At 34.6% G+C, this 13,354-nt stretch overlaps 1 protein-coding gene across 1 annotated transcript in view; it reads left to right on the top strand.

Annotated features, from left to right (window-relative positions):
* Positions 1 to 6,635: 6,635 nt before the first annotated feature.
* The window catches only part of LOC139710627 (UDP-N-acetylhexosamine pyrophosphorylase-like), a 37,904-nt gene continuing 31,185 nt past the window's right edge, over positions 6,636 to 13,354 (top strand). The window contains exon 1 of the mRNA XM_071622551.1: positions 6,636 to 6,719. The gene's annotated coding sequence lies outside the window, so the exon portion shown is untranslated. The remainder of the gene's footprint in view (positions 6,720 to 13,354) is intronic.

Here is a 13,354-nt window from a genome sequence, read left to right on the forward strand (position 1 = left end):
TTTATTGAGAAAAATCTATATGATAGGGTGTTTTGTGATACAGCAGACCTACACGTATGCATCAAATATGATATCTTGAACATTTTCTTTTTTAATCACAGCTCCCAAAGTTAAACACTACCTTTAATATTCAGTCTCTTGGCATTGGTTCAAAATGTTTCGTATATCAGTGTATGTCGACGTTTGGAGTTAATTTGGTTTTCTTTAATTCGAGAAAAATTATGAGAGAAATTCACTATATGACCCTGCATCACAAAACCAACAAAAAGTCGCCAGACATGGATTTTTAGTAAAGGGCAGATTCTGAAAGAGCTGATTCTAAGCTTTAAACTGTTGTATAGCTCAATTGAAATGGGCTCTCCTAACCTATATAAATATTGGAAAGAAAGCATACACTCTGGAAAAGTGTGAACCGAAATTAAAGGCTCTGAAGTACAGGGTCTATCTGTTTATTCAAGCGCTTAATCTTTACCAAACCTTGCTAGCTGTGCCATGAATGAAAAAAAAAAAACAGGATGTAAACCACTGGAGCAACAACAATGAAGAGATTATCAGATTAAATTGATATTAAGCATGCTCTATTAACACATTATGTCCATGATTAATGCCAAATTTCAAAGCCGTACCCTTATCCCTTGAAAAGTTATCGAACTTGAAAGCGAAGAGTGTGCGAAGGATTATCAAGAAATGAAAAAGGAGCATATATAAGACGTATACCTGATATCTCTACTCTACAAAAAAGGGTTGCAGAAAAACTGCTGAAAATGCACTTTTCCATTCATTTTAGGATCCCAAACTTAAGAATAAGGTAGAAGAAGCGTAGCGCTTTGAGAATATATGAAAAAAAGATAATATCAAATGATGTGGTTGACCTGTTTCACCATTTTTGAGTCCTCACTTAAAATCAAGGGGTGCGACTTTTTGTTCGTTTTGTGGTGCGCGGTCGTGTATCGAAACGAAAGGGAAAGTACTTGAAATACGCCATTTTTTCGCAGAGTGTATAATTATAGAGCGTATCTTTTTTTTTTTCTTTTTTTTTGTACTGATCATGCAAACAAGAACATGTTTCCTGTCTGGTTATGTATACTTTACTACTCGCATGTCAAACTTATAATATTGTTTCTTGTACGTTCTGTTGGAAAAATACAAGTGAAAATAAATTATGAATTTGAATTTGAATTACAAAAGAGTTCCACCTTATTTGTAATGTATCACAGAAAAAAAAAATGTGTGTGTGTGTAGACATGACTCGAAACAGTTTTTTTCTCAATATGGTATTTATGACAAGAAATTAATGGCACCTTCGTACCGTCTGCAAAAGATCATATTCTGTTCATAATTATTGTGACATCAGTAATAATTGGAAGATTGATGATGCGTTGACGACATCGCTGTCTCTAGCAACAACATCACGTGCAATATGATTCTTCTGGTGTATTCTTCCATATTGATTATACAGTCAAAGAAAATAATGACATTTATGATTGATTGAGATGTTGAAGTCTGTTAGTTCATTCGTGCAGATGGTAGATGAAATAGTGAAAGGAACACAAGGGGAATGACATCTGTTTAGAGTATGTTCACCTCAGGGATAAGATATAGGAAAGAAAAGTGCAGTGAACTTCATACATTATAGTCCCTATATGATAGATTCAATTTTGCACCATATAGTGACGTTCAGTCCACGTTTGCACAGGCATATACTCTGTTGTATATTGTTAATACATAGACATACATATTCAATCAGTTGCAATTATATCTTGAAATTAAACAACAACAAAAATCTAACCATTTACATAAAGGGCTTCTCTGAAGAGTGCAAAAATAGGTCCGAAAGTCAACTACATAAGATAATTATACAAGACAGAAATGACACGGCAATTCGACACGACAACTTACTATACAGAAAAGACATGTAGACCAACAGGCACACGGACCTGCTGGAATACATACCCTGTATGGATATATATGAAGAGTTTGTTTGCAAAAACCGATAAGTCCATATTTGCCAAATGGAGATATTTGCGATTAAAGATCGAGAAAAATAAAGAGAATAATAAGAAAATGTTTGCTTCTTTTGACCATAACTTCAAAAATGTACCTTTATATGTTGTGAACAATATATCGTTTAAAAGGTATTGCTTTGTACTTCATGACAGAGGCCGTACTTCAAAATCTTCAAAAATGGACTTATCGGTTTTTTCGAACAAACTCTTCATATATATATATATATATATATATATATACCGTATATATACCGTATAGATACCGTATGTCCGGAAAAAAATACAACGGGAGCCTCCGTAATGATAACTTTGAAAATAGTGAATCAATCCAAATACAATTTTGGGGTAGTAAACTCATTGGCCGCATCTTACAGAAAACCCATTTCGATTTGTCTCAGTGGTCAAAGAGACATGAGAATTGTGTACTTTATAGAGCATATCAGGAATCTCTTCCCCCCAAGTTCTGTCTATTGTGATCACACACAAGAGCATCCAAGTACTAAGCTTGGAAGAATGATCAGACTCATGACATGCTTTACAACAATCCACATTGCTCTGTGACTACTTATCTAAAGATTGAATGGGGTTTTCTGCAAAATAGAGCTAGGATGTGATGTTTTTAAGACCCTGAAGTAGCATTTTAGACAGTTTAATCATAATCATTATTGGGTGTTGTCAACGCGAAAATCTGATTGTATTCTTTTTTTTTTCTTTTTTCTTTTTTTTTTCTTTTTTTTTTTGGGGGGGGGGGGCATACTGTATCGATATGCTGGTGTTCTTAGGCCCAGGCCTATACCCTGTCTGTGGTACTATGTACTACTATTTAACTGCTACTGCTACTACTACAATGTACTACTACTTCTACTACTACAACAACTACTACTACTACTACTACTATACACACATACACAGTAGTAAACATAAAGAACCAATGTATCAAAGCATACAATAATCACAGATGAAATCATTCCAAATTGCATGCTGTGCAAAATACTCATTAGAATATTGAGAAAAAAAATGAGAATGACGTAAAGACAATAGTCATCTGTTCAGCTCCGAGAAAACTACTGTGAACTTTTGATATCGATGTTTTCTGGCATAGCACCTATTTACGTGACCCTACAGTTGTTCTTTTTTATCTTTCTGTTGTCAGTAGTCATATTACTTGTTTACTGAATCATCTGTTTGAAATTAGGGGAAAAATTAAAGCAAACAAAAACATGTTTGTCACATTAAAGAAGACGAGCACGTTGGAAGAGACAACAACAACATTGTCAGAATAATTCCAGTGGTTTGTGATGAAAACAAACATCAAGGAAACAATCCATGATTATTTGTTGGTGTGTATGTGTCTGTTTCTTTCTTTTTCTTGATTTTAGCGGCCGTGCATCATCTTTCTTCGCTTGTCAAGTTAACAACTTTGCAGTGTGCCAGAACGGCTTGTTAAAAAAACAAACAAACAAACAAACAAACAAGCAATCCAAAAAAAAAAAAAAAAACCCAACTCATTAAGCTTGTTTGAGAGGTTTCTTCTTTCTTTTCTTTTCTTTTCTTTTTTGGAGGGGGTGGGGCAATAATGTTATTTCCTGTGTATCCTTCGTTTGCCAGATTATCTGTTTGTGGCCTATCGTACGGTAATTAATATTAAATTCTGTTGCGAGCGAAATTTCCATGCTGAATTCACCGAAAGAATAAACTAGTAAAGATCTGGTGTTCGCAGTTTACTGGGAGACATTCCATGTGATGACATCATTGTAATTATCCGCCAAAATTAAAGTATTTATTCGAACGTGTTTTCGGAATGACAGCACTGAATTGTGAAAATTTGTTCTTACCATTGAATCCTTTCTACATCCGGTAAAAATTCCATCATTATTCCTGATTTCCCCTAAAAAAGGAGAAAACTTTGTCAAACTAAGCGAACTTGATTACTGATATTGAAGGACAGCTTTACCTTTGTCTCCTTGCAGACCAATGAAAACACTCTGTGAGGTTTTATAAAGCGCCCTCTCGGGTTAGTACACAGTGAACTGTGATCATGTATGAACAGTAAATTTCTTCTTCTTCTTCTATTTCTTCTTCCACGAAACTTCTTTGATGTGTTTAGCCTGTTGGGCACGATTCTCGAGTATAAGCGGGCAGGTGTCTATGAGAAATGCGTATTGTAGCAACTAAATCAGTCCGTCCTTGATGAAATGATACAAAAATAATATATTATATAATATTAACAAAATGTTGGTATAAGCATTGAGAGAACAATAAGAAAAAGTGAGGCAGGCTGACATTTCTATGTAAGAAGAGATAGTTTGATGATTTTTGATCTTCAAGATAATCATTCCCTTAGTTATAATGGGAGAAATAAAATGTTGCCAAAGTTACAGGGTTTTATTTTAGATAATTATTGCATGCATAAGAATTACAATGTGAGAAAGAAAATCTACAACAATTATAATTTTTTCGTTTTCTTTTCGGTAATAAATAGAATCCATTACGAAAAGTATTGAAGAGTTTGTTCGCAAAAACCTATAAGTCCATATTTGCCAAATGGAGATATTTGCGATTAAAGGTCAATAAAAACAAAGAAAATAATAAATTTTTTGCTTCTTTTGACCATAACTTCAACAATGTACCTTTATAATTATGTAGTGATCAATATATCATTTAAAAGGTATTATTTTGTACTTTATGACAGTGACCGTACTTCAAAATCTTCAAAAATGGACTTATCGGTTTTTGCGAACAAACTCTTCTTTTCTTTGCCATTTGATGGTGCATCTTTACGGAAAATGATGTGCCGGACTATATTCTATACCACGGCAGTGCGTCTCAACATACTTACTCAATCAAGTGTCGGCGTAGATCAAAATTGCATTATGTTGGCCAGTGTGAGATAACTCCAATCATGGCTGAAGTATCATTCTTTGCTTATATAATTATTGTACTTACATTATTTTAGATCCACATGTTAATTTACATGTATACTAGCACATGTATTACAATGTTAAGTTTTCATCACAATGTGATATGATAAATTATAGTAATGATGATGATGATAATAATAATAACAATATTAATGATGATAATATTGGCTACTGTCTTGTATAGCGCTCAAGTCTACAATTTTCAGTGCTTATGGCGCTTAAAAAATGGAAAAAAATGACAACAAACATACGAAGAGTTTGTTCGCAAAAACCGATGTCCATTTTTGAAGATATTTAAGTACTGTCTCTTTCATAAAGTACAAAATAATACATTTTAGATAATATATTGGTCACTACATATAAAGGTACATTTCTAAAGTTATGGTCAAAAGAAGCAAAACTGTTCATATTATTCTCTTTATTTTTCTTGACCTTTAATCGCGAATATCTCCATTTGGCAAATATGGACTTATCGGTTTTTGCGAACAAACTCTTCATTACTATTCCAAACATTATAGAAAACAATTGGCATGGTGACATGTTTCATGCATTTTAAAGCTGGAGCTATTCATTGTACTAGTATTGCATTATTTTTACAACCTCTTTTATAGAAACTTTGTATTAGACAGGTGTACTGGTATCAGACTTGATTTGTATTCATCGTCTTCTCTGGCACAGGTATCCTGTGTTCATGCTGCTTAATTATGCCATGTAAACGCTGTGAATACGAACAATAAACTTCAACTTAATTTCGGAACTTTTCGGGGGTTTTGAAACTAACTCTATTCGGGAACCCATTTCAGGATAACATTATTGTTCGGAAAAGGTTTGAAAACTATCATGACCCTATAGTAAATTCCTCGAACATCATTTCTGGGGAAAATATGAAGAGATCCCCATTTCAACGATTTTCTTGATTTTTTCCCCCGAATTGAGCCCCTTAGCTATACCCTTTTTCCAGAAAAAAAAAATCAAACAAACAAACAAACAAATAATATTAGGAACGCGCATGTGGGGAAAATATGGAGAGATCCCCATTTCAACGATTTTCTTGATTTTTTCCCCGAATTGAGCCCCTTAGCTATACCCTTTTTCCAGAAAAACAAACAAAAATCAAACAAACAAACAAACAAATAGGAACGCGCATGTGGGCTGCCCATGACTCATCCACCAGTCCTGTCCAGCCTGCAGTCAGTCTTTCAGAGAAATAAATAAATAAATAGATAAATAAATAAAGAAAGAAAGAAAGAAAGAAAGAAAGAAAGTAAGAAAGAAAGAAAGAAAAAAAGAAAGACAGAGAGTAAGAAAGAAAGAAAGAAAAAGAAAGAAAAAAGACAGTTAAAGAAAGAAAGAAAGACAGACAGACAGACAGAAAGAAAGAAAGAAAGAAAGAAAGAAAGAAAGAAAGAAAGAAAAAAAAAAGAAAGAAAAAAAAAGGCAATCCAGTCTTACGCCCTCTTGTGACAAAAAAAAAAGTTGAGTGGAGAAATTTCATCGATCGCGAAGAAGATCGCATGGAAACGTGTACGAATGTATGACACGCCTTCGCTCGCGATCGTTTCAAGCATACACGTTTAGTGTGTGTCGTGTGTACAGAGCGTACAACGCGTGCACCGGTACAACCACAACGCACAGTTACTGTGCGTAAGTGTGAATGTTGTTTCACTCAGTCTGGTAAAACAATTTTTTTTCGCTTTACCTTTGTACTTAATAAGATTGCCATCAACAACTGGAACGCAAAGGTACAATAACAAGTCCTGCTTCATAACCCGTTTATCTTCAGAACGCCGTGGTGAGTATGCCATGAATGATTTAGTACTGAACCTGCACACGTCACCACTCACCAAACATAATCGCTCGCTAGTTTCGGGGCTTGGCGACCCAGCCTGATAATTTATCTGCCCGCCGCGTCCCGATGTAGCTCCCCTTGTTGGTCGCTGGGCAGAGTTGCTGGATACTAGTAACTTGGTTACGTAGGCTTGCCAGTGTACAACGTTGTACGTAGGTTTGCCTGCCTGTACTGTAGTGAAGCTTGCAGTTAGTGAACTGGATGGGCTTCTTCAATGACAGCCTTCTTCAATAGTGTCGGTACGTGTACAATGTCGTGAATACAAGAATGCTAACATTTGTTACAGCTGTGTTAGCTCTGCAGCTTGATAATACTAAAAATAAAATAGATTGCCTCTCCTGCAGCTCTGCTCTGAAAAGCTTTGATTTTATGTAACGTTAGGTAAGTGCCTAATAAATTATAATTAAACTTAGACGGTCTAGTCTTAACTTGTAACCTGGGTCTAAAAACTAATGTTAATCTAATCCAGTTGCTGAACAGGCTTTGATGAGAGGCACCGTAGAGACTGTAGAAAAAGTAATGGAATATTTTAAAGACACTAACGGTCCAGTGGCAGTGTGTTGTTTGAAGGTTTGCATGGTGAAGTATAAAATGAGGGAGAAAGATTTGCATTGACACCATGTGTATGTACAGTAGAACCTCTAGTCCTTCATCGGGTCATTAGGGAGCTTCAGATTTTAGACGCGCGGACGTTCAGAGGGAAAAAAAACAATCTGAGCGTACGCAGAAGCGTGCGCCAACTCGACCCGCGCTACTGCGCACATGTTTTTTCTCCCTTTTTTTGAACGTCCGCACATCTAAAATCTAAAGCCCCCTACTGTTTGGCAGAAGAAGAGCCTAGAGAGGAGAATTGAAAAGGAGGAAAAGGAGTAAAGGAGAGGGGTAATGGAGAGGATAATTGATGACAGTTAAATCCTGAAAAGGTTCCTGTGGGAGAAATGCAAAATAAGAGATTAGAATAAGGTTAAAGTGTACGTAGTCCTGAGGGGAGAAGGCACTAGAAATAACCTATGAAGAAAACTGTAAATTACTACAAGTGGTCCTGAAAAGGACCGTTGGGTTGTGTGGAAGGGGTAATGAAAAAGAAGAAACTGTGATCTGAGTTTTGTTCAAACCTTGCCAAATTCTCTTGGAGTCATTTTCAGACCTTGAATCTAGATATGAATGATATTTCACCCATTTCACAGCCAAGATAAACTACAGATCATTTGATATCAAGGGCAAGATATAATTGAGACTTGTCAAAGGAATTTTCATTGCACTGTACCGTCTGTACGGCAGGTTTTAATACTTGGATTCTTGTTCACCTCTCTGGCCCAACCAATTATACATGTTGTACATGTACTAGTACTTGATACACAAGGGACTTTTCTACTGCTCAGTAAATTTGGCTACATCTCAAACTTCACACCTTTAAGCTTTATTAGTGTTTGCACCTTCTGTGAGGCACAGGAAGAAGCAATTATTGTACATAGACACCAAGTTGACCCATACAATGTATATTGCCAGCGAGTGTCCCATACATTGTACAGCACATTTAATACACATTGATGGTCTGTGCTATAAAACTCTAGAGGCTCCTGTGTGAATGTGTATATCAAATTACAATTTATGTACATATGTACTTGTAGTTGAAAACTCAGCAATGCATTTGTTCATATTCTACAACTTTGTCGATTACATTTAATGCTACAGTGTATTTAATTGAATGCCAGTGCTCTGTTCAAATGATAGTATTTTCTTTCAGAACTATAACCTACACTTGTACGTACAATTGTACATTTAGTGTAAAAGTAATGATTTTAAATCATTTTTTTTTTTAGCATGTCCAAACTCTTTGTTGGTTTTGTGTCCTCACTATTGATTAAATTTTCAAATCCTGGCAGAATTTCTGGTAGGAATTATGTTGCCATCGTTGAAATGTGTTGCGAAGTCAGCGATCAGTCATCAGATACAGAGTTCTGAAAACTATGCTTTTGAAATTAAGAGTACCAGGGTAATGAGAAAGTAGCATGTTTTGAATAAAAACCTCAAAACCCACAAAAGTAGGCTAAATGAATTTTCACTTTTGTATCCATTATATCAAATGTACACTGTAGTTTGAAAGAGTTTTAAAAGCTTAGCTTTATTATGATATATGGTTTTATGTCATATTACATTGTACATATAAATACACATGGGCAAGTCCAAGATAAGGTCCCCTCAGAAGGCAAAATTTCATCTTTGCTCAATATTGACATGTTTGGTATCATTTTGAAGCTTATGAGTTGAAGTTTTGATTTCCATGGAGGAAAAAATTATATTACGTAAATTTATGCAAATTTCAAGGGCTTCATTTGCATAAATGTGAAACACAGCGTTACGTATGGGACATTTATAAAAATTCATATTAATTCAAAGGAAAGCAAATGATATTTGATTAATATGTGGACATAAGAAGTTCATCAAATAGTTTAACTTGGTATGAAAATTTAGGGATTATGCAAATGATTATGCAAATTAGCTCGTGTCCTATCATGACATGTCCCATACGTAACAAATTGAGGTCATTTTTTTAGGTTTTTTCTGAAATTGCTAAGGTTATATTAATGCCCTTTTGGAAAGTTCTAATTTATTGTTTAGAGAAATTAAATACCATAGAAAAAAGAAAAAACAGTAAAAGGAATATTTTTTATTAGGCATTGAAATAATGTTACGTATGGGACAAATGCGTTACGTATGGGACATCCTCATACATAATGCATGTGAATGCATGTAGCTAGCTGGGAAGGTCTCTCAGTACACAAATGGTCAATCATCCTGAAGAAAGCATCCCAACATTGTAGCTACTTTTTGAGTTATAGACACTTTAAACAATACATGTACTTGACTGAACAATTTTCAGAAAGGGGGAGGGGAAAATGGCAAAATACACAATGAAAAATCAGCATTAAAGGGATGGTATAATTTTTTGTGGAAATGGGGATTCAGTTTTCAACATTTAATGAGATGATTGGAAACTAATTATATGAATTACTAAAGAGCATACAATCCTAAGACTAGAGGAATTCAAAGTTTAGTGATGGAGATCCAAGTTGAAATGGTTGTGATATAAATATTTAAACAGAATATAAAGTAAAATGATTTTTTTTTTATTGCAAGTGATACACAAATTGTCCTTATTCAGGTTTCAATAATAGCCACGACAAAATTCATGGGTAATCTACTCGATCACTGGGGTTCCACGCAGCAGGTATTGCTTATTTATAAAGATTAATATTTCTTGTGTCAAGTTGTTTTTTATTGAAACGAAATGGCAAACTGCCCTTCATCAATGGAAGTAAACACCTTCAACTATTCAAGTTTTCAGTAGTAACTATCCTGATAAAAATAGGGCATACATACTCAGGTTGGTCATAAAAATATAGAATATGATTAAATATGATTATGATGGTAAATATTTGGGGAATATTGTTCCCTTGTCAATCTGGATCAGTATTTGAGTAGTGTCAACTGATTCCATTTCAATAATTATGCAAAAATTTGTTTATGGGTATTTTGCAAAATTATTTTGCAAAATACCCATAAACATGTCTCTCCACACACTAAACGAATGGGGGACAAGGGGCAGGCATACTCAGGTTGGTCATAAAAATATAAAAATATGATTGAATATGATTAGGATGGTGAATATTTGGGAAATATTGTTTCCTTGACAATCTGGATCAGTATTTGAGTAGTTTCAACTGATTTTACTTCAATAATTATGCAAAATACCCATAAACATGGTTCTTCACACACTAAATGAATGGGGGACAAACTGTCCCATACGTAACTGTCCCATACGTAACACGTCATGTCTGTCTTTAATTAGAACCTGTAATTAGAACTTTTTACCTCATGACACGAAACTTACCTGTGATAATCTTGAGTGTTGTGACTTTCATCACAGTGAGTTACAAGTTGTAGAATGAAATACTTTCAGAGAGTTTTAAGGTTGAAAAAAATGTTCAAAAAAACAAAAATTTTCTGGTCCCATACGTAACGGCACATATTTTCTCTTCTAGAATATAAATGTGAAAGTCATTTTTCTCCATTTTTTGCATGATCATACTTCTCCTAGATATCAATCACCATGATAAAGTTTAATATGGTCAAAAGCCATTAACACTATTTTTCAGGTCATAAAAGTCTCTGAATGTCCCATACGTAACGCGCGTGTTATCTTGGACTTGCCCACATGTACATAGCTTTAAAAAAAAAAATGACAGGGGAGTACATTGTAGAGAAGAGATTTCTCTCCCAGGTATAATTATTAAACGACAAACCTTAAAATATAATTTGAGTCGGTCAACCACAATTCTTGTGAATTTTGAACTGGTGGTCACATACACTGTACATACAAGTTGTATATACAGCTGTATACAGGTATTGTACATGTTACAATTACATAAAAGTTATTTTATGTTTTTACTACCATGTGACCATGCACCAAAAAACACAAAAAAAGTTACCAAATGTGGAATTCTAGTTAGAGGCAGGTTCTGAAAGATCAGATTCTAAGCTTTAAAATGATGTATTTAACTCAATTCAAATGGATTCTCCAAACCTATATTGGAAAGAAAGCACAGTAACACTCTTGAAAAGTTTGAACTGAGAAAAGAGGCTGTAAAGAGGCATTTTTCGTGACTATTCCACCGTGCGGAATATTTTTGACCGCGCCGTTCGCTGACTTTTTATTTTCAAGTCTCGTACATCTTTTGACATCCTTTTTTCGCGAAAATTGCGCATACCGTTAAGACGCTGCATGACCTTTTATACATGGCTGTCAGACCAAAAATAGCTCAAAAAGGTGATTTTGTTTATTTAAAGTCTATAAAAATGCAAATAGAGTTTTCTCGCCTTATCCATAAAGATATTAATTTATTTTCACTTTCATTCGCTGAAAACAATTATTTTCAGCATGATCTGAAATGCTTGAAATAGATTCTGTCATAAATTTTACGAAAAAAATGATAAAACAGAAGGTCGAAAAACAAAGAAATACATAAGAAATTCATAAAACAATAAAATAAATAAGAAGTTAGTTTTGATACCAGATTTTTTTTAAAAGTACGTTGTTACCAGGAACAATGTTACCAAAAATTAGGATGCCATTAGCTTCATTTTCTGAATTAGAGCAAAATTTATGATTTCACCTAGATGTGATATTATTTGATATTTATATTGAAAATGAAAATTTAGATTTTTTCTTTCATGCTTTGGTAGATAACATGACAGGTAATGTATGCGCTAATTTTCAGGGTGATTGCGCAGTCGACGGCCGAGATCTCGGGGGGGAGGGGGTGGGGGGTTTGAATCAACCCTCCCGCGGCCACAGAACACAGAACACCCCAAAAAGCCCAGCCTGGTTTAGGGTTAATATCTCACAAAGACTCACACAAAAATGTGGAATTCTGTAGCCCTGTCTATAGTGTAAACCAAAATTGTACCATCCCTTAACCCGTTGAGGACGGTTTGATTCTGCTACAACACGCATTTCCCATAGACACCTGCCTGAGTACTCGGTACTCATCCTCAACGGGCTAAGAATACACACATCCTTGTGTATCAATTTGTTTCAGGAATACAGCAAGATATGAAAAACTCAAGTGTTTTATTCAAAACTTACATTTCCGAAGTGGGCAAGTCCAAGATAATGCGCGCGTTACGTATGGGACATTCAGAGACTTTTATGACCTGAAAAATAGTGTAAAAAAATGGCCTTTGATCATATTGAACTTCATCATGGTGATTGACATCTAGGAGAAGTATAAACATGTAAAAAATTGAGAAAAATGACCTTGACAATTATATTCTAGAAGAGAAAATATGTGCCGTTACGTATGGGACCAGAAAACTTTTGTTTTTTTGAACATTTTTTTCAACCTCAAAACTCTCTGAAAGTATTTCATTCTACAACTTGTAACTCACTGTGATGAAAGTCACAACACTCAAGATTATCACAGGTAAGTTTCATGTCATTAGACGAAAAGCTCTAATTACAGGTTCTAATTAAAGACAGACATGACGTGTTACGTATGGGACAGTTACAAATGTACGTATGGGACAGTTTGTCCCCCATTCATTTAGTGTGTGAAGAACCATGTTTATGGGTATTTTGCATAATTATTGTAGTAAAACCAGTTGAAACTACTCAAATACTGATCCAGATTGTCAAGGAAACATTATTCCCCGAATATTCACCATCATAATCATATTCAATCATATTTTTGTATTCTTATGACCAACCTGAGTATGCATGCCCTTTGTCCCCCATTCGTTTAGTGTGTGGAGAACCAGTTTATATGGGTATTTTGCATAATGATTTTGCAAAATACCCATAAACAAATTTTTGCATAATCACTGAGGTAGAATCAGTTGAAATTACTCAAATGCTGTTCCAGATTGACAAGGGAACAATATTCCCCATATATTTACCATCATAATCATATTTAATCATATTTTTTATGATCAACCTGAGTATGTACACTTTATGCCCTATTTTTATCAGGATAGTTACTACTGAAAAATTGAATAGTTTAAAGTGTTTACTTCCA

This window comes from Diadema antillarum, unplaced genomic scaffold, assembly GCF_040938485.1.
Source record: "Diadema antillarum isolate AM-2024a unplaced genomic scaffold, OU_Dant_1.0 seq00001549_RagTag, whole genome shotgun sequence".
Taxonomy (NCBI): Eukaryota; Metazoa; Echinodermata; class Echinoidea; order Diadematoida; family Diadematidae; genus Diadema; species Diadema antillarum.